At 41.8% G+C, this 21969-nt stretch overlaps 1 long non-coding RNA gene and 1 pseudogene across 1 annotated transcript in view; one reads left to right on the top strand and one right to left on the bottom strand.

The window, feature by feature from the left end:
* LOC138848997 (uncharacterized) overlaps positions 1-4620 on the bottom strand; it is a 244817-nt gene extending 240197 nt beyond the window's left edge. The window contains exon 1 of the long non-coding RNA XR_011387296.1: positions 4187-4620. This is a non-coding gene — a long non-coding RNA (uncharacterized lncRNA). The remainder of the gene's footprint in view (positions 1-4186) is intronic.
* A 13143-nt stretch (positions 4621-17763) lies between these two features.
* LOC138848873 (small ribosomal subunit protein uS2B-like) lies at positions 17764-18260 on the top strand (annotated as a pseudogene).
* Positions 18261-21969: the final 3709 nt, after the last annotated feature.

Below are 21969 nucleotides of genomic sequence, written 5' to 3'. Positions count from 1 at the left end.
GTTCTAGAATGCACCAAAAATAGTAGGAACTTTTAAGAAAATAAAATGGGATAATAAATAAACACACAGCGACAAGGAAGCTAAGAAAATATCTTTGGGTATATTGTGACCGCTTGAAGGTCAACAGTGTGGTCCATTTCACAGAATAGGCCAGAGGCAGTCTTTTTTTTTTTTTATTTTTTTTTATTTTTTTATTTTTTTGCCAGGCAGAGTTAGACAGTGAGAGAGAGAGAGAGAGAGAGAGAGAGAGAAAGGTCTTCCTTTTCCGTTGGTTCACCCCCCAAATGGCTGCTTTGGCCAGCGCGCTGCGCCGATCTGAAGCCAGGAGCCAGATACTTCCTCCTGGTCTCCCACGCGGGTGCAGGGCCCAAGGACTTGGGCCATCCTCCACTGCCCTCCCGGGCCACAGCAGAGAGCTGGACTGGAAGAGGAGCAACCGGGACAGAATCTGGCGCCCCGACTGGCACTAGAACCTGGGGTGCCGTGCCGGCGCCGCAGGAGAAGGATTAGCCTAGTGAGCCGTGGCGCTGGCCCGGAGGCAGTCTTTTCCTTTCATATTCGTATGTCTTTCCTAGGTAAAGAGGTCTATTCTTTGGTGGAAGGTCTGAGATTCCTGCTCAATTCTCCATTTAAACTTTCAGTAAATTTCTGTAGGAGAATCTAGGGAACAGAGCATTTAATGTGACATTGTCATGGGAAATATACAAGAGAACAATTTCATTAGTGTTTTGGATGTATAATGAAGAAAGTGCAGCAAGTAAAGACTTCCTTCTGGATACTTCTCAAGATAAAAGAAGAAAAAATGTTCAAAATGTGGTTGGCCTCATAACAACTTTTTTTCTAATTTGAATTCTATGTTTTCTAAGACCCAAAAGGCACAGGAGAAGCAGAAGAGAGGTTTTCCAATGAAAGAAAATTGTGATGTGACTTTGTCATAGCACAGAGAATAGTGAGTGCAGGTTTCAGAGCTGGTCATGAAACAGAAACAATATTTTCTTTGAGTAAAGGATAAAAAGAAGAGAAATGATGAGAGAAATAATGTAGGAAGAAGTTGAAACATTTAAGAAATTTCTGTATAATTAGAGTGTCCATAATTTTTACCATCACTTTGAAAGTGAAATGGATACCTTCTGGAGAGGATGAAGGGTGACAAGTAGAAACCAAGGTTAGTGGTGATGTATAGACACTTGCACTAACATCAGCCTCACCAAAGTTAGATTACAGACATCTCCACTTCTCTTTGTTCTTCAGATATACTCTACTCTATGACACATATCTAAGGCCTATATGGTATTTACTCTATTTATTTGCTCTGTACCCCAGCAGGTTGCTGGCTCATGCTTGAAGGTGTTGGCATGGACATTCTTTTTGTATTTTAAGGATTTATTGGGACTGGCATTGTGGTACAGTAGGTAAAGCCACTGCCTGCAATGTCTATATCCCACATGAGTGCCAGTTTGAGTCCTGATTGCTCCACTTCCTTTTCAGCTCCCAGCTAATGTGTTGAGAAAGCACTGAAAATGGCCTCAATACTTGAGTCCTTGCCACTAATGTGAGAGACCTGGGTAGTATTCTTGGCTCCTGGCTTCCACTCAGCCTAGCCCAAGCTGTTGAGAACATCTGGAGAGTGAAGCAGCAAATGGAAGATTTCTCTGTCTCTCCATATCCTGCCCCTATCTCTCTCTACCTATCTCTCTTCCACTCTGCCTTTCAAATAAATACATAAATCTTTAAAAGAAGAACGAGGGAGAGACACACACAGAAATGAGTTTGGCTAAAGTTCTGGTTCTCAGGGTCTTCTTGGCATCTAGCAGGTGAAGATAACTTCAGATCAAGATATGTGTCTACTTCATCACCCCAGACATCACCAACATATTTCATGTGTAAGACAGAGCTTACAGTGAGAAACCAAAGGTGTAGATTACAAAGGTATAGACTGGAGAGACCATAAAACTTGTACTTATTTGATCACTGTAAAACATGTAAGAAAGGAAACCAAATATACAAACATATAAGCATACTTACATATATATATTCACTTCAAATTAGGAAGCTTTCAGTTCCACTATAATTTTCATGAGTTTTTTCTACATAATTCATTTAAAGGGCAAAAACAACTTATTTTTGCTGTACTGTGCATTTTAATGAAATGCCCTGTGTGGGGAGCAATCTGGACTAGACTGAGTTACTGGAATTAAGACTTATTCTATGCATCTGCTCTCCCACAATATGGCGCTGGGAGAGAAGTAAACAGCTTCCGCACAGCTGCCTCCAGTTCAACCAATAAACTGTAGGACCTGCTCCTGATTGGAGAGCAGCGTACTCGGCGTGTGGGCAGCCGAGTTGGGATTGGCGGAGGAGGACTATAAAGGAGGAGAGAGACGGCATGCACCAGGAACATCTATGGGGAACATCTAAGGGGAACACCTGTGCAGCCCCCAGAGAGCCGGCCGGCGGTGTGCCGCTCCCCTGCGGAAGTGGGGAATGTGGCCAGGGGGAACTGCCCTTCCACGGAGGTGGAAGGGATAGTAGCCAACCCGGGAAGAACCAGCAGCAAACCCGGGGAGGGCCGAGCAGACGAAAGAACAGCGCAGGGTCCTGTGTCGTTCCTCCACGAAGAGGGGGAGCGACAAAGTGGTGCCGTGACTCGGATAGGAAACCTAGCTCGGATAGGAAACGTGACTCGGATAGGAAACATGACTCGGATTAGGAAACCTAGGACGGATAGGAAACTTAGGAGGGAAGAAACGGGAAGAAGCAGGAAAATACCGGAGAGAGAGACTAGCAAAGAGCCTAGGTGCCGGAAGAAGCTATTGAAAGCCTAGGCATAGACTCGGATATGGACTGTGGGAAAGAAGTTAGGATTGAAAGCGAAAGTGAAAGCTTTCATAGACTCGGATGCGGACTATGGTGGGGAAGCTAGGAGATTGAAAGCGAAAGTGAAACCTGGAGGAGGCTTGGACTCGGATACGGACTGTGGGGAGTAGCCAGGAGAAATGAGAGGAATATTGTTGGAAGAAAACTTAAGGAAACATACCGGGTAGAGAGAAATGTTAGGGAGGATGAAGCCGCGAGTGCAGGCCAAGCCATCTTGGAATTCTTCAAGTCACCCCGGGGAGCAAGAGGCGAAGATCTGGAACCAGAGGCAGAGACGTGGGCCGCCAGGATTCGCCAGGTTAGTCCGGGGAACTTGGACTGAATGCTGGTGGTGGCGGAAACATTCGCGGAAGCCGCCGCGTGCAGAGAGAGCACAGGGCGTTGGCGCGAGGCCGTGGTGCGGGCGCGAAGTGCGTGGAGACCGCGGAGCGTGCGCGCAGAGCCGGGAACCCGCCGGCGGGGCGAGGCGCCGGGAAGCCTCGCAGAGCCGTGAAGCTGCCGCGGGGCGAGGTGCCGAGAAGCAGCCTCGGGGCGAGCGCCGCCGGGAAGCCGCAGGGATAAGAGAAACAGAAGTTTAGAAGTAAAAGTGAGAGAAATAGGAATGCTGGAAGATAGAAGTAAAATGGGAGAAATAGGAATGCCCGGAGATAGAGAAATAGAGAAATAGAAAGGCCTCCCTACAACACTGCACTGTGAGAGCTTGGATTCGGTCTGCCTGATTAAGTGAGGCGATGAGCACGATGAGCACCTGCGGCGGCTAGCAGCTTATGCGCCGCAGGTCACCGAAGACAGGCACGAATTAACATCAGTAAGGCTTCCCCACAATACAATACAATTAGGAGGCTTGGATTCGGTCTGCCTGATTAGGGCGGTAAGCACCGACAGGCAGCTCGACCAGAGTATGAGCTGCAGGTCACCGAAGATAGGCACGAACCAACACTAATAAGTCTCCCCCACAATACGGCAATGAGAAGGCTTGGATTCGGTTTGCCTGATTGTTAGGTTTTGTAAGCCCCTGCAGGCAGAGCAGAGCATGCGCTGCAGGGCACCGAATACAGGCACGCATCAGCGCCTAAAAACCTCCTCACAACATGGCGAAGAGAGGACCCGGATTCGGTTTGCCTGATTGATAGGACTTGTAAGAGCCTGTGGCAACTCTAGCAAGTAGAGCAGAGTGTGTGCCGCGGGACACCGAAGACAGGCGCGTATCAACGCCAAAAAATAAAAAGAAAGGGGGATCTGTGGGGAGCAATCCGGACTAGACTGAGTTACTGGAATTAAGACTTATTCTATGCATCTGCTCTCCCACTGTGGGGAGCAAACCGGACTAGACTGAGTTACTGGAATTAAGACTTATTCTATGCATCTGCTCTCCCACAATATGGCGCTGGGAGAGAAGTAAACAGCTTCCGCACAGCTGCCTCCAGTTCAACCAATAAACTGTAGGACTTGCTACTGATTGGAGGAGAGCAGCGTACTCGGCGTGTGGGCAGCCGAGTTGGGATTGGCGGAGGAGGACTATAAAGGAGGAGAGAGATGGCATTCACCAGGAACATCTAAGGGGAACATCTGAAGGAACACCTGTGCAGCCCCCGAGAGAGCCGGCCGGCGGTGTGCCGCTCCCCTGCGGAAGTGGGGAATGTGGCCAGGGGGAACCGCCCTTCCACGGAGGTGGAAGGGATAGTAGCCAACCCGGGAAGAGCCAGCAGCAAACCCGGGGAGGGCCGAGCAGACGAAAGAACAGCGCAGGGTCCTGTGTCGTTCCTCCACGAAGAGGGGGAGCGACACCCTGGAAACATCAGCCTGCCTTGGAAAGAGCAATACATAATGAGCCTACTTATGTTGAATTGAGTAATTAATATGCAACTTGTTTAGTCAGTATGAATCAGTATTTTGATGTCTTGTGAGGATAGGATTATAACTGGCAGGATTTCTGCCTTATGGGTGGTAATTCTGGATTCCGAAGGAACAAATATATTAAATAGTACTATTAACTTGTCTTATAAAACATACAGCCTTATAAGGGACAAATAAAGCTTATGGAGACAAATTAATAAAAATGAATTAGAAATGCACTAGCTTTGAAATATTCAAGTCATTAGAAATTTGTGGCAACTCCTGAATTATTCAGAACAATCTCTTCTGTGATACATTATCTTTAATAATAGTGGATTTTTCAAAGCTTGCCTTCTATCTTGTTACTGATATCTTCATAGTTAGTTATAATTAAAATTGCTGGTTGACTTTTTCAGTTACCTTATTTGCTAGGACTTCTGTGGTATTCTTAGAGAAAGCCTATTCAGTGAAGTCTAGTTTGGAATCTGTGTTTCTTCCACTAATGTAGATTGTTTTCATCCTTTGAGTCAGTGCATGGTGCTCCAGTCTAATATGTCTTCTTTTTATAACTCCATCAAGTTATTTACCTCGCTCTTTCAAAAGTCTGCTCCAACTCCATAAAGCACTTTCCTGTTTAATACCTCACACCCCTAATCTTTACTGGAAGAGACGGAGAAAATGCATTGCTTTTGAAGGCAACTCATCTGATATGCTCTGGGTAGAGGGATTTCATGAACAAAACGCTTGGGTAAATGTAGCTTTTATTAAACTCTTCTGGGCAACTCCTAGTATGTATTAAAAGCTCTTCTATTAGAAGCTTATTTTGATTAACTTACCTGAATACACAGTTACATGCCTAGGAACCATTGTTTTGTGGAATGTACTGTAGGAACTGTGATCTACAACTGTGATAACTTAATATTAGGATTGAGTTGGCTTATATAATTTTCAGAATATTTAGTTGTTTGTTTCCAATATTTTGTAAAATGTTTCAGTTTTGCCCCATCTCCCCAAAGACACACATGAACTATGTTCAAAAGCAGGATTTTAATTCACATGGATCAAATAAGAATATGGAAGGTTATTGAGATAGACCTGAAAGTTGCCATCCTATCTGATTTGAAGAGATTTCTTGTATTTTTATAAATAAGATCTAGCAACTATATCTTATACTGACCCTTCCTGTCTCTTAATCTAATTTTCTAGTCACCACCTTAGTTAAAAATGCTGCTAAACACATTCAACTTCAAAGCCTTGTCATGAGCCTTTGATTTTAGTTCCTTTTGCTGAAGCATGGCCTTTCCCGGGTGTACAAGTCACAGCTGGTAATGATGGGGACCAGATGATGCCCTAGCAGCACATGAAAGGTTTTACCAGGATGTGGTTTGATGGTTTTGCTTGGGTATTTTGCTGTTGTTATTCTTTCCTTTGGAATGTGTGTTGTGGCCAAGAATTATTTCCCTGATTGCATTTTTGCTGTTCTTCTGCATTTGGAGAGTTGGAAAACATACAGAAATATAAGGAACATGCTTGTAAACTGCTTTTCAAGCTAATAGGTTCTTCTTGTAGGGTGATTTTTAGCAAGCAACCTTTCGTTTGTTCAATAAACATACTTCTGTTATGTCCAAAGTACTGTGCTGACATCTTAATGTTATCACTTTTATCAAGGTGCCATTATTCTGAATTTTTTTTTAAAAATCTTTAATATTTGTAAACATTGTTCTTTGAATATTGTAGAGGAATGCTTTCCTTTATATTGTGAGTTAACAGTGTAATGGGATTGCATTTGCATAGTTGAAATGCAATGTGTGCAATATACTGGCTATTACTATTTAAAATATTTATTGTGTTTTTCTCATTATGAAATTGTCACATGTTCATTATAGGAAATTTGAAGAATATAAGAATGGGCAAAGGAAGAAATTAAAAGTCATCTATAATCTTACCACCTGAAAGGAACCGTATATATCTATTCCATGGTTGGGGGAAAACAATGGAAATAGTAGCGCTGACCCTCCAGCCATTAGTTTCAGCATCACGACTAAATATTCTGCCTATTAGAAATATGTACCATACTGAAAGCCTGTGAAAATTTTGTATGTATTAGCTCTAAATATTGGAGTTACCCAGTCCTAAAACACTCTTTCCTTATATTCATCTTTACCACTCCTTAGCCATAAAAATACTTACCTCTGCCCAATGTGTAGCTCTATTCCTGGCTGTTCCCTGGAATCTTTTGTTTAAAATATCTGTTTATTTATTTAGAAACTCAGAGTTACAGAGAGAGGGGGGGGGGGAGAGGGAATCTTCCATCTGCTGATTCACTACCCAGGGCTACAATGGCCAGGGCTGGGCCAGGCCAAAGCCAAGAACCAAGAGCTTCTTCCAGGTCTCCCATATGGGTAGCAGAGGCTCAAACACTTGAGGGAACTTCTGCTTTTTTTCCCCCAGGCCTTTAGCAGGGCGCTGGATCAGAAATGGAGCCATTGAGACACAAACCGGCATCCACACTGGATGCTGGCATTGCAGCCTGTGGTTTTACCCACCATGCCACAGTGCTGGTCCTTGCTCCCAGGAATCTTAATTCATTTATGCAACTGCCATCTTGACATCTTCATTAAGATGTCCATGAAATATCTCAACAAGGCCAGAGCTGAACCCCAAACATTCCTCTCTCCAGACCCCACTTGCCGTGCAGCCAAGCTTACATTCACATCTTAGTAAGGAGCATCCCATCCATGGAGGCACTCAGGCCCAAATCTTCACCTCAACTAGCTTCTGTGACTGGAGAGAAAGATCTGGGGAAGTGCCAGATTGCTCCGGGCAAAGCCGTTATTATGTAATATAATTTGTGAGGTCAGTTCTCTCCATGCTAGAAGCAAATGGATTCCTGTCACCTCCCATGCTGGAGGTAGGCATGTTTTGGCAGGACAAATGTTTCTCATATTGGAAAAAAGGAAGAACCCTTGTGGATGACACAGCAATAAGTAGCAGACAAAAACAACTGCTGGTTTTGGCAGCAAAAGTCAACCCTAAGGGCTGACATTTTTAAGCAGTGTCCTTCTGATAACTGCTAGTAGAGTATTCAGCAAGCTGGGTGAAGACTGGAGAAGCCAACAAACCAGGAAACCAGGAGAACCAGAGACAGAAAAGGTCAGGGTCCAGAACACCGGACTGTCTTTTGGGGGTGATCTATTCATCAGTTTCCTCTCTTTTCCCACAAGGCACCTACTGGAATGAGCTTTTGTTGGGGGGCATTGAGAGATGAGTGGAAAGAAAGGGAGAACAGACCCGAGTGCCTTGCTGTGAGAGGGACAATTTATGTTTCTGCAAACTGCTCCCTACAATGTAGGACCTTTCAACTTCTCTGGTCCTGTGTGCGTCAGTCATAGTGAAAACCAAATGTACTTTACATATTTCTAGGATATAAAGAAGTCTAAACTTTTCTAGAGTTTCTCTCTATTAGGAAGAAAAGAACTGTTAAGAAAGATTTGACAGAAAGTAGGGGGAAGCAAAGTGTTCCTTTACATCCTGGGGTGACCTGACTTAGGGAGACATAGATACTCATTGGGTCAAGGGCAAGCCTTCTTCGCAATTCTCAAGGATCCCTCTGACAGAGCTGTGTGCACTTTCTGGGTTCTATGGGGAAATCCTCTATCCTGAACTGACAGGGAAGTCTGAGCCTCAGCCAAGATGAGATCCATGCATTAACAACCTGATTGGGGTACGATTCTGTTACAAATGCTTAAATAGCCAAAAGGTTTGACACACAGGAGCATTTGTGATGTTGTTTTCTCTGATACATTCCACCAGCCTGAGTAATACTACCTAAAAACATATGTTTTAGCTTCCTGCAGCCTGTACTTAGAGACAGGAATAGTGTGTTGATCTCATCCATATAGAAAGACAAGTACAAAATATACTCTAGACTCAGATTAGACTCAGATTTGCCAAGTGCATTTAATCTTTTATCTTAAGATTTATTTATTTATTGAAAGGCAGGAGAGAGAGAGAGAGAGAGAGAGGAAGAGAGAGAGAATCTTCCATCTGCTGAATCACTCCCCAGATGGCTGCAACAGCTGGACTGCGCCGATCCAAAGCCAAGAGCCAGGAGCTTCTTCCAGGTCTCCCACTCAGGTGCAGAGGCCCAAGGACTTGAACCATTTTCTAATGTTTTCCCAGGCCATAGCAGAGACCTGGATCAGAAGTAGAGCAGGCAGGACTTGAACCGGCACCCATATGGGATGCCAGCACTGCAGGCTGCAGCTTTAACCACTATGCTACAGTGCCGGCCACAAGTGCATTTAATCTTACAAATATGTCAATATGCAGCTTATTTTGAGCTTATTTATTTAACTTCATGAACCTCAATTTTCCTATCTGTAAGAGAGGGATAATGGCACTGATTTTACAATGTTGTAGTAAGGACTGGATAAAATAGTTATGTAAATTGTCTGATACACATTTCATGGTTCAATAAATGTTAATTCCCCAACTAGTCAAAGAGCCTAGATAATTACCTGGAGTAAGGAAACTACTTTGACTAAATCACTATATATATTTCTACAAAGTTCTGTCTTTCTCAGATACTCCTCCAAACTTCAATCATTGACTTTCTAATGATTTTCTGTAGCTGGCATTAGACAACTTAGAAGAAGGAATGTTTTCTGTTCCAGGTGGATTACACATGACACTGGCATTAAGACTGGAACATCAAGCATTTGGGTTGTGATAATTTGGGGATGTAATTTTTATAAAGCCAAAGGAAGGATACAGCATACATGTCAGTCTGAGCATCCATGACATCCATGACAGTGTTCTTCAACAGATCAATGGAGATGAAGAAGGAAAACAAAATACACTTGGAACTGATCTGTGCTGCAGGCAGCACCAGCACTGAAACTCTTCCTTGCATGACTAAGCATTTTCTCGCTGTCATGAAGCGTACACCTTGCTGCCAAATGCTTTTAAATATTGGCAAAACATCTCAAATAATTGGAGGTATGCAGATGTTCCAGAAGTCAGGGATGTCAGTAACAATAGAAACACTAAGACCTTTTTTTTTTTAATTTTAATTTTATTTTATTTTATTTTATTTTTGACAGGCAGAGTGGACAGTGAGAGAGAGAGAGAGACAGAGAGAAAGGTTTTCCTTTGCCGTTGGTTCATCCCCCAGTGGCAGCTGCGGCCGGCGCGCTGCGGCCAGCACACCGCGCTGATCCGAAGCCAAGAGCCAGGTGCTTCTCCTGGTCTCCCACGCGGGTGCAGGGCCCAAGGACTTGGGCCATCCTCCATTGCACTCCCTGGCCACAGCAGAGAGCTGGCCTGGAAGAGGAGCAACCAGGACAGAAATGGTGCCCTGACAGGGACTAGAACACGGTGTGCTGGTGCCACAGGTGGAGGATTAGCATAGTGAGCCACGGCACCGACAAGAAACATTAAGATCTTAAAAATGACACTGGGATACATGTTTTCAGCCATCAGAAAGGAACAGTCTCAGTCGTGGCTCCTTTAGCTGTTATCTGTTAGGTTTCTGTAAGATCCATCCTTTCTCAGACATTTCCTCTCTTTCCCTCTTGCTGCCATCTTTTCTTTTTCTTTTTCATTTCTCAGTAACATGGTCCCTAAACCTCCCTCTTCTTCTGCAAATACCCCTTGACTGCCATTACTATCTTAGATATCTTTTATTATAAAATGGGTTTGAGGAGGTGTCTTTGTACATTTATGTAGAACATAAAGCTAAACAAAATAATTACAGGAATTGCTGAAGCAAAAAATGTAGGAAAGTCTCAATGTTCTCATTTACTAATTAGCCCATACAATGGCACATTTTCCAACACTGCTTTCGTTTTATCTAAGAGTGGCAAAATTAATGAACTATCCAACCAATTTACCTTTACTGAAGTCTCAAAAATAGGGTACCTAGTTCTTACAAGAAATATTCACATTTTTTTACTAGAAGTAGGAAACCTGGGAAATGAGCCAGTGACTTCTGCTTCTTTCCCAATATCTTCTGTCTCAGTCCCGAGGTTAAATATTCTCATCACAGAGACAAGCATAGACATAGGTGAACTCATACGGACTGGAAAAGAAATTATATAAAGCAAGAGAGGCAAAAAAATAAGCAGTGTGTCATTGCTAAGATTTGTGTCTTACTTGAGCAAAGTAATAATAGCCGAGGATTAATTGGACATTTACTATATATACTTCAGCCTCCTGCTAAGCGCATTACAGTCAATATTTCTCTGTTCCTTTAAAAGAAAGGTAATGATAACAAAAAAATAGCAAAGTCACATTTATTGTTAGGTATGTTAGTGTTAGGTATGGTTCCAGCACTTTGTAAATATTAATGCACTTCATGGTTACAAAACTCATGTGAGACAAACACATGTGTGATATGTGAGGAAACTGAGGCACAGACAGTCTTAATAACTTGCCTAAGATTACAGTTAAGAAATGTGGAGTTGAATTCTTTGGGGAATTCGTACCAGTCTAGTAACCACTAAGCTATAGGGTTTGAGCCTACTTTCTCCTGAGATAAAATGTTGATTGTTAGTTTAGTCCCAAAGTGTTTTTGGTCTTGGTTGCCAAGATTAGAATTGCAGATAGCAGGGGAAAGATCAGGGTAACCCCAAAAAGAAAGAGGGAGTAGGGTATGGGATGTGCAGAATGTGTATGAGGATGAGCTCTATAGGGGAAAAAAAAAACATGGAAGGTGAAAGAGAACTAGTAACATGCATCTAGACTGAGGTTCCACTCTGGGAGATGTACATGGGACACACATCTCACGTCTTTACAAAATCCACAGCCACAGATGCCAGGGATTCATTCCTTGTTCTCTGGTTGCCATAGCTGTTCGCATAGGCATTGTCTTTTATGAAGACTAGATTTCCAACTGCCACTTTTCCCCTTCGATCAATGCTTCTCCACCCTACAGCCAAGAGGGAGCTTTTTAAAATATAAATCAGATTATGAACCTTATCCCTGTAACTGCTGGAAGCCATCCAATTTTCTATCCTCCTAAGAATTGGATGCAGACTTCTCACCTGGTATTGAGGGCCTTGTGTGTCTGCCTTTGCCTTGCCAGGTGCTGAACTGTGTTTTTAGTTTTGAAAAGAACATTCCCCAAGGGTTGTATGTTTCTTGGTTTATAAGGTTTTCTTTAAGATGTTATTCTGAACTATTGAACATGATGGAAAAGTTTATGCTCGAGAGTTTTCAAAGACAACAACTAAAAAATTACTGTATTTTCTCAAATAATTACTTAATTCTATGTTAACTACTTAATTATATGTATACTCCCCACCATCTGTATAGCTTATAGCTGTGGCATCATAACCTGTTTCTTGTTTTCTAAGCCAAAGAAGCATATCAAATCCTCCCTTGAAAATCAATGATGTCCACCATATCTGAATATCATCTAGAGTAGTTCTGGAGAAAATGATAATATGACGACCAACACAATCTGCAACCCTAAATTTGTCCCCCTGGCAAAAGGATTAATTTCAGTTGAAGGCAATTGAAAAATCAACAGATATAAGTAAATTCTCTTCCCTTCCCTTCCCTGTCTTAAAGCAGGGGATAGATTTTCTGTCGAGAAAGGAGCCTTTCTCTCTTCTCCTCAGGAGAGAAGAGTGACTCTTACTGTTACAGATGTGGAGTCAACAGCAAGACGAGTTTGCACAGACAGTCTTCACTAAAATAGGCCTTATATTCAGTTAACTTCCCATATATTTCCTAGTCCCTTCCCTACAACTCAGGACTTATCATCCCATTAAGCCTAAATTGCCTTTCATTTAATAAAAAGATATATAAATCCGTGAGTCTAACCACTCCTTTGAATTTCAGTTCTTTTCTGTGAACTCCCATGCACATTAAATTAATAAAAGTAATGTGCCTTTTTCTCTGTTAATTTATCTTTTGTTAGTTTAAATCACAGACCCCCATCCACAGAATTTTAGAGGGAAAAGAAAACATGTTTCCTCTCCTATGAAAGTGCTTGAGGTACATAAGTACCTCTTTTTTCACCCCTATTTGAGAGAGACTTAAAGATGTCAAATAAAAGGGTGAGTATTGTGACACAGAGGGTTAAACCACTGCTAATGGTGCTGGCATACTATATAGGCACCAGTTCAATTCCTGGCTGCTCCACTTCCTGCTAATGCTTCTGGGAAAGCAGCAGAAGATGGTCCAACTACTTTCTTCCCTGTCACCAACGTGGGAGACTCAGATGAAGCTCTTGGCTCCTGGATTCTGGCTTAGGCCTATCCCAGCCCTGGCTGTTGAGGCAATCTTGAGAGTAAACTAGCAGAAAGTCTCTCTCTCTCTCGCTCTCCTCCTCCTTCTCTACCTCCTCCCTCCATTTTCTGTCCTTCCCTCTTTCTCTGTAACTCTGCCTTTCAACTAGACAAATAAATCTTTTAAAAAAAAAGATATCAAATAAAAATAATTCAGCTTTATGTAAGGTAAGACTTTATCTGGAAATTATTGTAATGGGATGAAATTCTGACTTCAGGATCTACAAAGGTCTCCAAATTAAATGAAAAAAGGACTTAGAAAAAAGTAGAGAGGATAATAAGACTAAAAGGAGCTCTTTGGGGCCTCTGCCAGGCAGTGGGATGAGCAGACAGCATGATCACGGAAGTTTAACTCGAAATTTTCATTTCTCCATGTGGTTAGCTGATTCTCAAAAGGAACCATTAAAGGGGATATTTTGCACATCCATAGTTTAGTGCTTGCTCAAAATTGGAACCAAGAAAGAGTCTGGAGTCCTTTATGGGAAGAGAAACCTGAATAAAGTTTGGGAAAACCTTACTAAAGTTTAATGGTCAACTGTACACATTCAAAATGGGTATTGTGAGAGACTACTGCATTGTTAGGAAGACAAAGTGGACAACACTCTACTTTGTATTTAACAATCATGTAAAGTGAGAGGCTGGCTATGGCATCAAAGAATGGCTACTGTTTAGAAAATAACTAAACTAATAGGGTTTATTGGGGGTAGAGGATGTATGGGTTATTCCCCTAGTCTTCTTGCGAAAGAGGTCCTGAATAAGGGGACCATATGGAAGAATGAATGGATTGTGGCAAAGGGAAGCAGGTGGTATTGCTGAATTCGTAGAGGCTGTAATGATTGTAGACGTGTATTTGTCTCCAGCAAAGGTGTATCGCAAAGGTGCGAGATCATCAGATGACAGGACCTGTGGAGAATCCGTAAACCAGCTTCACAACAGAAAGAATTTTCAACATCTACCAAGTCGGAGCAGCTCCAGTGGAACATCAACACAACAGTACCAATCACACATCGCCTCTCCTGTGCCTCTTTGATTTTCTTCTGTTCCCCTGCTCTTTCCCTAGATATCATAAACAAGTTAACAAAATGTATAAGGAGAAGAAAACTGTCTACTAACACTTTTAAAATTAAAGGGAATATTGACTCTTCAGGACAAAAGAAGGAAGGCAAAGCCCAGAGTAAGGAATGCATGCATATCACACTTTGGGAATATTGAACTCACAAAGTAGAATTATCCAACTCTACAAATGTGAATTATCTAAAAGTGTCTTCTCCTGGGTCAGTTTAGGGGAATCTGCCCCACCCTTTGCCAAGGGGCTGCTAGGAACAGTGTGAAGTTCTGGGAGGAATTTCAGGAACCCCAGCATCCAGAAAACCCTTCACCCAGCAATATCCAAGAGGAGGCAGAGTGTTTGTAAATAGAGGGAAACAGAGGGGGCTTATAGCTCATTTCCATAACAACTCCAGTCTGAATGCAGACTAGTCTCAGTTCTTTACTGAGATGCCCACCCAGCTGGTCAGGTGCAATCTCTTCATTAAACTTGACTAGCATACTCACTGCTAAAAAAGCACTATCAATATAAAAAATAAGGTGACAGTTTTTGAGAAGTATTTTTATTTATCTAATGTCATTGTCAAAAATATTAATTATCCTGAGCTGCCACTTGTTTATTCCTCTACACTCAATGGAAACTGCCTTCTTTTTTGTTTGAAGAGTATTTTTAACATTTGGTTAATAAATAGTTATAATAATGTAGAGAAGAATGGAAGCCAAAGCAGTCAATTGGCTGAGTCATCCATTAGGATCCTCAAATATTTTTGAATTATTTGACATTCAGAGATGCTGACCAATTACATCAATTCTCTTTCTGCTACATCAAGTACTCCTAGGATTGCATTTCATGGAAGCTTCCTGTATCTCTTCTTTACAACATTTTGAAGTCTCAATATCAATTTCTTTCTGAGGGTCTCCCTTGAGATATCATGCTAACCTCATCTAGATACATCCAGTTCACTCCAGGACAATTGATAATCTATTCTGGTCCTGATCAAATTGCTTGGTGTTTCTGTGATTATGCATCTTTCCCAGGCTGGAAGCAATCAGGCAGAGAATTATAAGGACATTGACAGATTAGCCTCATCAGTTACCTGCTGTGACCACCAGCTTTCTGTATATTAATAAGAAAAAAGTAGCCTGCTGATTGTCATTTAAATTACATGAGGATATATTTGTATTTTGGAACTCCAGGACATTTAAATGTGATATAAGATCAAAATTCATTTAAAGGGGTGAGGAGATGTTCCAGAAAATACTTCCCAAGAAGCTGAAGTATGAAGCTTGCACAGTAGAGAAGCACATTTTGTGATTAATCATTTTCAATATGGACCACAATTTAAACCAACAAATATTTATTGAGCACTTACTATGGGCAAAACAGTACTATGTTAGGTTCTGTAGAAAAAAAAAAATAGAAACAGAGACCCCTGATGTTGTGTCAGTCATCAAAACCAACACATAAATAAAAATAATCCAAGATAGACTACAAAGTATAATGCAAAAAAAATCATGAAACTTGCTACCTGAAAAAGACCATGTTATAGGACAATTAGGAAAGCCTTTGCAGAATGGTAGAATGTCTGAGTTGACTTTTTTTAAGATTTATTTTAAAGGCAGAGTTAGAGAGAGAAAGAAAGATCTTCCATCCACTGGCTTGCTCTTCAAATAGCTGCAGTGGCTGGGGCTGAGCCTGGCCAAATCCAAGAGCCAGAAGCTTTTTCCAGGTCTCCTATGTGGATGCAGGGGCCTAAGTACTTGGGCCAGCTTCCACTGCTTTCCCAGGTACATTAGTAGGGAGCTGGATTAGAAGTGGTGCAGTCAGGACTCGAACAAGTGCTCATACAGGCTACTGGTGTTTCAGGCAGCAGCCTATCCTTTTGTGAAAATGTGAGCCCCGTGAGTAGGCTTTTTAAGAAATCAAAGGGGAAAGAGAAAAGTGCAATAGCAAAGCTACGAAAATGGTTCAGTAGGAGATACTGAAAGGGCCCCTACCATATTCTCTGTACACCACTTTTCTAATATATACAAATGGTGTCTTATGGCAATCCCTGTTACCCTGCCTTCGAGCTTTCTTTGATCATATGGTAAGCTCAACGGGCACGTGCAGAAAAACTGTAGAGAATAGCGAGTTGATGCTCTTGAGTGCAGCTCCAGGTAGTGATAAGTAGAAGCCTCTTCAACCCTCAGGCAGGACAGCTCCATGATGTGTTCTATGTCATCTCCTCGAAATAACCCAGGAGGACTGGGCCTCAGTCACCAACACTGCTACCTGTACCTAATTGTAGCTCACACCACACATAAAACTTTCTAGGGGAAGCAGTCCCTGACTCCCTAACCTAAATCCCCTATTATGCTTACAAATAACCAATGCATCTCCATTTTATGGCTAGATAGGTAAGTTTGTATTTCCCTATTTATTTATATGACTACTTAACACTGTTTGCTCCTGGACTCTAAGCACCAAGATGAAAAAAAATGCATGTATTTTTCTCCCCACTGTATGTTCAGCATTTAGCTCGGTGCCTAGTAAAGAATAGTCACTGTAGAGAGATCTGTTAGATGAATAGGTGGTAAAATAAATCAGTTGGTGAGTGAATAATAAGCAATTTGCTTACACGGATTTGAATCAAATCTAATACGTACTTTTTCATTGTTATTACATTTGAGGAGTTAGTAGCTTGTTTTATTTACAATTTTCATGTGTCTCTCTTTAGTCAGTTGACTTATTTTTAGAACTCCTATTCATGGGTTGAGAAACCAATTTTATATCTCCCTTCTAATCATTTATTCCTCTGGGTCTAGGTTATTTTAAAAACAATGGGAGAAAGGTAAATACTCCAATTTTGTGGTTCAGTTCACATTTCAGTTTTTATCATTGCTTTTTCATTCTGAATTTGTAAATGGTTTGAAAACCCAAACTTCTGTATTTATATGGCTCTTTTTGGCAACACATATCTAAGAGATTTGAAAACATTTACTTAAGGTAACATTATAACCTACGAAATATATACACATCATATATTAAAGCTCCTTCAAGACACAATTGCTCCAATAGGGTCACAGTATGGCACAATAATTTTAAATATAAATTGGAGTTTCTGATTAAGTCATCTAAATTGACTAATGGTCTATTTAAATTCCTGTATTATAAACCCAATAATAGCAGTGTCTCTTCAAAATATACGTGGAGGGCAGGTGTTTGGTACAGCAGTTAAGATGATGTTTGGGACTCCCACATCCCATACTGGAATGCCTACTTTTCAGTTCCGGCTCTGCTCCATATTCCAGCATCCTGCTAATGCTCACTCTGGGAGGTACAGATGATGGGTCAGGTGATTAGAACCCTGTCACCCATGTGGGAGACCAGGTTGAGTTCTGGACTCTTAGCTTCATCCTAGCCTAGCCCCAACTCTTGCTGGCATTTGAAGAGTGAATCAGTGAAGAGATCATCTCCCTCTTCTACCTTTCTGGGTATCTGTGTGACTTCTAAATGTGTAGCTCTGCCTTTCACATTTTACACACACACACACACACACACACAGGTTTCAAAAACTGTACATTTGAAAATTGAAGCATTTAAAATACTTTCTAATAGAAAAGACTAGGATAGCTTCCTGCGCCATTCAGTGAGGGGTCCATACGGCATTGCTTTTGGTTCTTGGTATAACTTAAATGGAAGCTGTCACCGTGGAGCCCTTGATTCCTGCAAATGGAGGAGGATATTCTCAAATTTCTTGCAGCAGAAACCCACCTATGTAGTACCAACCTTGACTTCCAAATGGAACGCACATATACAAAAGGAAAAATGATGGCATCTGTACCATAAATCTGAAGCGGACCCAGAATAATCTTCTGTTGGTGTCTCATGCCATTGTCGGCATCAAAATCCTGCTGATGTCAATGTGATATCCTTCAGGAACACTGGGCATAAGGCTGTGCTAACATTTGTTGCTGCCACTGGAACTACTCCTATTGGTGGTTACTTCATGTCTGAAAACTTCACTAACCAGATCCAGGCAGCCTCCTGGGAGCCCTGTCTTCTGGTGGTGATTGATCCCAAGGCCGTATGCCAGACTCTCACAGAGGCATCTTATGTGAATCTGCCTACCATTGCTCTGTGCAACACAAATTCTCCTCTGTATTATGTGGACTGCCATCCCATGCAACAACGGAGCTCGCTGTGAGGGTCAGATTTAGTGGATGCTGGCACCTGCCCCTCACTATACTTTCTTAACACCATCACATTTGGTAGGGCACTTCTTTACTAAGGAAGGAAGGAGTTAGAAGTACAAGATCTCTCCCCATGCCCTCTACTGACATTGCAACTGGGAATGGCTTCCTATTAGTAGGTGGGAATGAAAGTCCCTGATCACTCCTTGGCCTTCTCAGGCACCGTTCTGGTAGAAATTGGGTTGGGGCTAACTGGCTATAGCTGTGTGAGGGTGAAAGTCTATGCTCCTCCCTTAGTCTGTGTTTGTGGGGGTGGGAGTTGAGATTCCAGTTTTCCTGTGATGTTTGCTTTGTGTAGGGCAATTATTGTCTGAAAATGTTTTGTATTCCTAGACTGCTCGTGTCCTGGTAATCTGACCAGAAAGAAAAGGTTTTTCAAGAAATTTGTTTGTCTGTTACCATTTTGTTCTAGATTGCTTCTCTAGGTTGTTTATTTTTTATCCCCCCTAAATAATTTATTAATCTAGATATCAAATGTTTAGAACATAGATTAAAAAATTAACAATAAAAAGTGTTATGCCAATGCCATTTAAGGAAAGAGAACATGAACATTTTCAGAGTTGTAAACTATCTAATTTATCTCAAAACTGAAATTTAACTAATGACCAAATACATCTATTGTATCTTTTGAGGGCTATGATCTTTTTTATTAACTTCATTAGTTATTAGGATCCTTTTAAGCAAAATATTTGCTTAACATTTTCGATCATTTAAATATCACTTCCTATCATCTAAATATATAAGACTATATAAAATGTAAATAATTTTCCTTAATATATATTAGAAATAATGAAGGAAATAAAATAATCTAATAATACAAGCTTTCCTGAAGGTTAGGGTGGGAGTTTTGTCCAGTGGTTAAGTTACTGGAGAAGATGTCTGCTTCCAACACCACAGTAATTGTGTTTAATATCTGGCTGCTGCTCCTGGTCTGGCTTCCTACTGAGGCAGGCCACAGAAGGCAGTGCTGATTGCTTGAGTGATTGAATTCCTGCCACCCGTATGGGAAACCTGGATGGTGTTCTCGGTTCCTGTCTTTGATAGCTTAGCCATTGTGGGCATCAGGGGAGTGGATCAGTGAATGGCAGTGTGTGCTCTCTCCTCTGCCCCTCAAATAAATAAAATTTTAAAAAATTAATGAAGTAATTTTCTTCTTAACTTTAATATTTACAATAGGACTCCATTATTTTATTTTATTTTATTTTATTTTATTTTATTTTATTTTATTTTTTGACAGGCAGAGTGGACAGTGAGAGAGAGAGAGAGAGAGAAAAGTCTTCCTTTGCCGTTCGTTCACCCTCCAATGGCCGCCGCGGCCGGCGCGCTGCGGCTGGCGCACTGCGCTGATCTGATGGCAGAAGCCAGGTGCTTTTCCTGGTCTCCCATGGGGTACAGGGCCCAAGGACTTGGGCCATCCTCCACTGCACTCCCTGGCCACAGCAGAGAGCTGGCCTGGAAGAGGAGCAACCGGGACACAATCCGGCGCCCCGAACGGGACTAGAACCTGGGGTGCCGGTGCCGCAAGGTGGAGGATTAGCCTAGTGAGCCGCGGCAGCGGCCTGGACTCCATTATTTTATGAACACAAACCTTTGTTTGTGTTCTGTTGTCATTCATAAAATAATGCAACTTTCACAATAATCCTTTTGGCAAAATATACTCAATAGGAATTGCATGTTTTTAAGTTGTTTGCACTTGATTTTCAAGCAGCTAAGTTTCTGGAATAAGATACCTTATTTTAGCATTTTGTAAATTATTAAGCCATTCAGGCTTTGTTCAAACATGAAGCGTCTCAAACTTTGAAGCAGGAAAAAGGCAACAGATGCCAGATTCTGGCTTCTAAAGCCTCGCATTTTACAGAAGATCCTCCTAGAGTTATCCCCATGTTAAGTTGTAGTTGGGTGAAAAGCGAATCACCTTACATTGTTAAATTTTTGTGGATCAGTGATGAGGGGTGTCTGCTTTGTAGTCAGACAGTTTGTCTTGATTCTGGCCTTGCCACTTACTAGATGCCTGACTTCAACAATTGTCAGGCCGGCGCCGCGGCTCACTAGGCTAATCCTCCGCTTAGCGGCGCCGGCACACTGGGTTCTAGTCCCGGTCGGGGCGCCGGATTCTGTCCCGGTTGCCCCTCTTCCAGGCCAGCCCTCTGCTGTGGCCAGGGAGTGCAGTGGAGGATGGCCCAGGTGCTTGGGCCCTGCACCCCATGGGAGACCAGGAAAAGCACCTGGCTCCTGGCTCCTGCCATCGGATCAGCGCGGTGCGCTGGCTGCAACGCGCCGGCCGCGGCGGCCATTGGAGGGTGAACCAACGGCAAAGGAAGACCTTTCTCTCTGTCTCTCTCTCTCACTGAAAATTGTCATTCAAAAACCTATTTCTTCAATAAAAAGAGGCTTATCATATGTAATTCGATGTCATTATAATTAAATTGAACATGAAAACATTGCACTTAGCAAACTATGTGATCTATACATTTTATCTTTCATTCATGGTTATAAAGACAGAAAGAATAACAAATATCTTACCTAGAATGTGTATTTTGGGGGACATCCAAAATATCAGATAAAAGAAAAATGGCCTCTGCAGAGTGGTTTCTAGGGAATTTTACAGACCTTGAACCACCTTCCTGGGAAACTCACCTGCTAATACAAAGCCTGGTATTTTGAATTGGGGTAGGTCATGATTCTCCAAAGACAGACAACTGAAGACTAAGGCAGGGCATATAGATATCCTTCAACTCAAGTCAAAGCTTTTTCTACTTGAAAGATGGCAATGCAGTATAGTGTGGTGATTAAGAATTTGGAGACTAGGAAGCAATTAGGTTTGAATCTTTCTACCAACTTTTAGCCGTATAGCAGCAAGTACATTATTTCAGCTTTCTTTGTATCCCAGTTTGTACATACTTAAAATGGTACTAGAAATAGAATCTATTTCTTAAAATTGCTGTGCATATTAGAAAAAAAGATATAAAATGTGTAGAACATTGATTGGCCTATATTAAATATTCAGGTAATATTAGTTATTATTTAATTCTGATCATGCAGAACAGTATGCTACAGCAATTCCTAGGCTATTCTATTCATACCAGATTTTTTAAGCTTTAACTAGCAGAAGGATTAAAGAACAAAATTTTCTTCAATATTCATATTTTCGAGAAACTAGTATATAATATCTGATTATCGCTTAGTCATGTCTGGAGTAACAAGTTAAGGACAGGTTGCCTGATAAACTGTCTCTGGGGGTTCTTCTCTTTCATATTCTTGGTTCTAAAAGAAGTATTTATTCACTGGGAGCTTGGCAAGGCTAAAGAAATACACATATAGCAACATCTCCTTGGCTTCCCACAATCACTATTCTATTCTCGCATATCTCTCCTTTTTCTATTGGTGTGTGAATAGATTCTATGACAAATTAAAGTTTAAAGCTTGCTTTTTTTTTTCTAGTTTAATGTGTTACATTAAAAATCCCATGTGGGAGTAGGTGTTGTGGTTTAACAGATAAAGCTGCCAACTGCAGTGCTGGCTTCTAATATGGACGCTGGTTCCACTTCTGATCCAGCTCCCTACTGATGGACTGTGAACCACAGCAGAAGTTGTCCCAAGTGTTTGGGGCCTCTGCACCCATGTGGAAGACCCTGAAGAAGTTCCTGGCTCCTGACTCCAGCCTGGCCCAGCCCCA

Source organism: Oryctolagus cuniculus, chromosome 3 (assembly GCF_964237555.1).
Source record: "Oryctolagus cuniculus chromosome 3, mOryCun1.1, whole genome shotgun sequence".
NCBI classification, from domain to species: domain Eukaryota; kingdom Metazoa; phylum Chordata; class Mammalia; order Lagomorpha; family Leporidae; genus Oryctolagus; species Oryctolagus cuniculus.
Note: the sequence above shows the minus strand (reverse complement) of the source record. Positions and strands in the feature narration are given on the sequence as shown.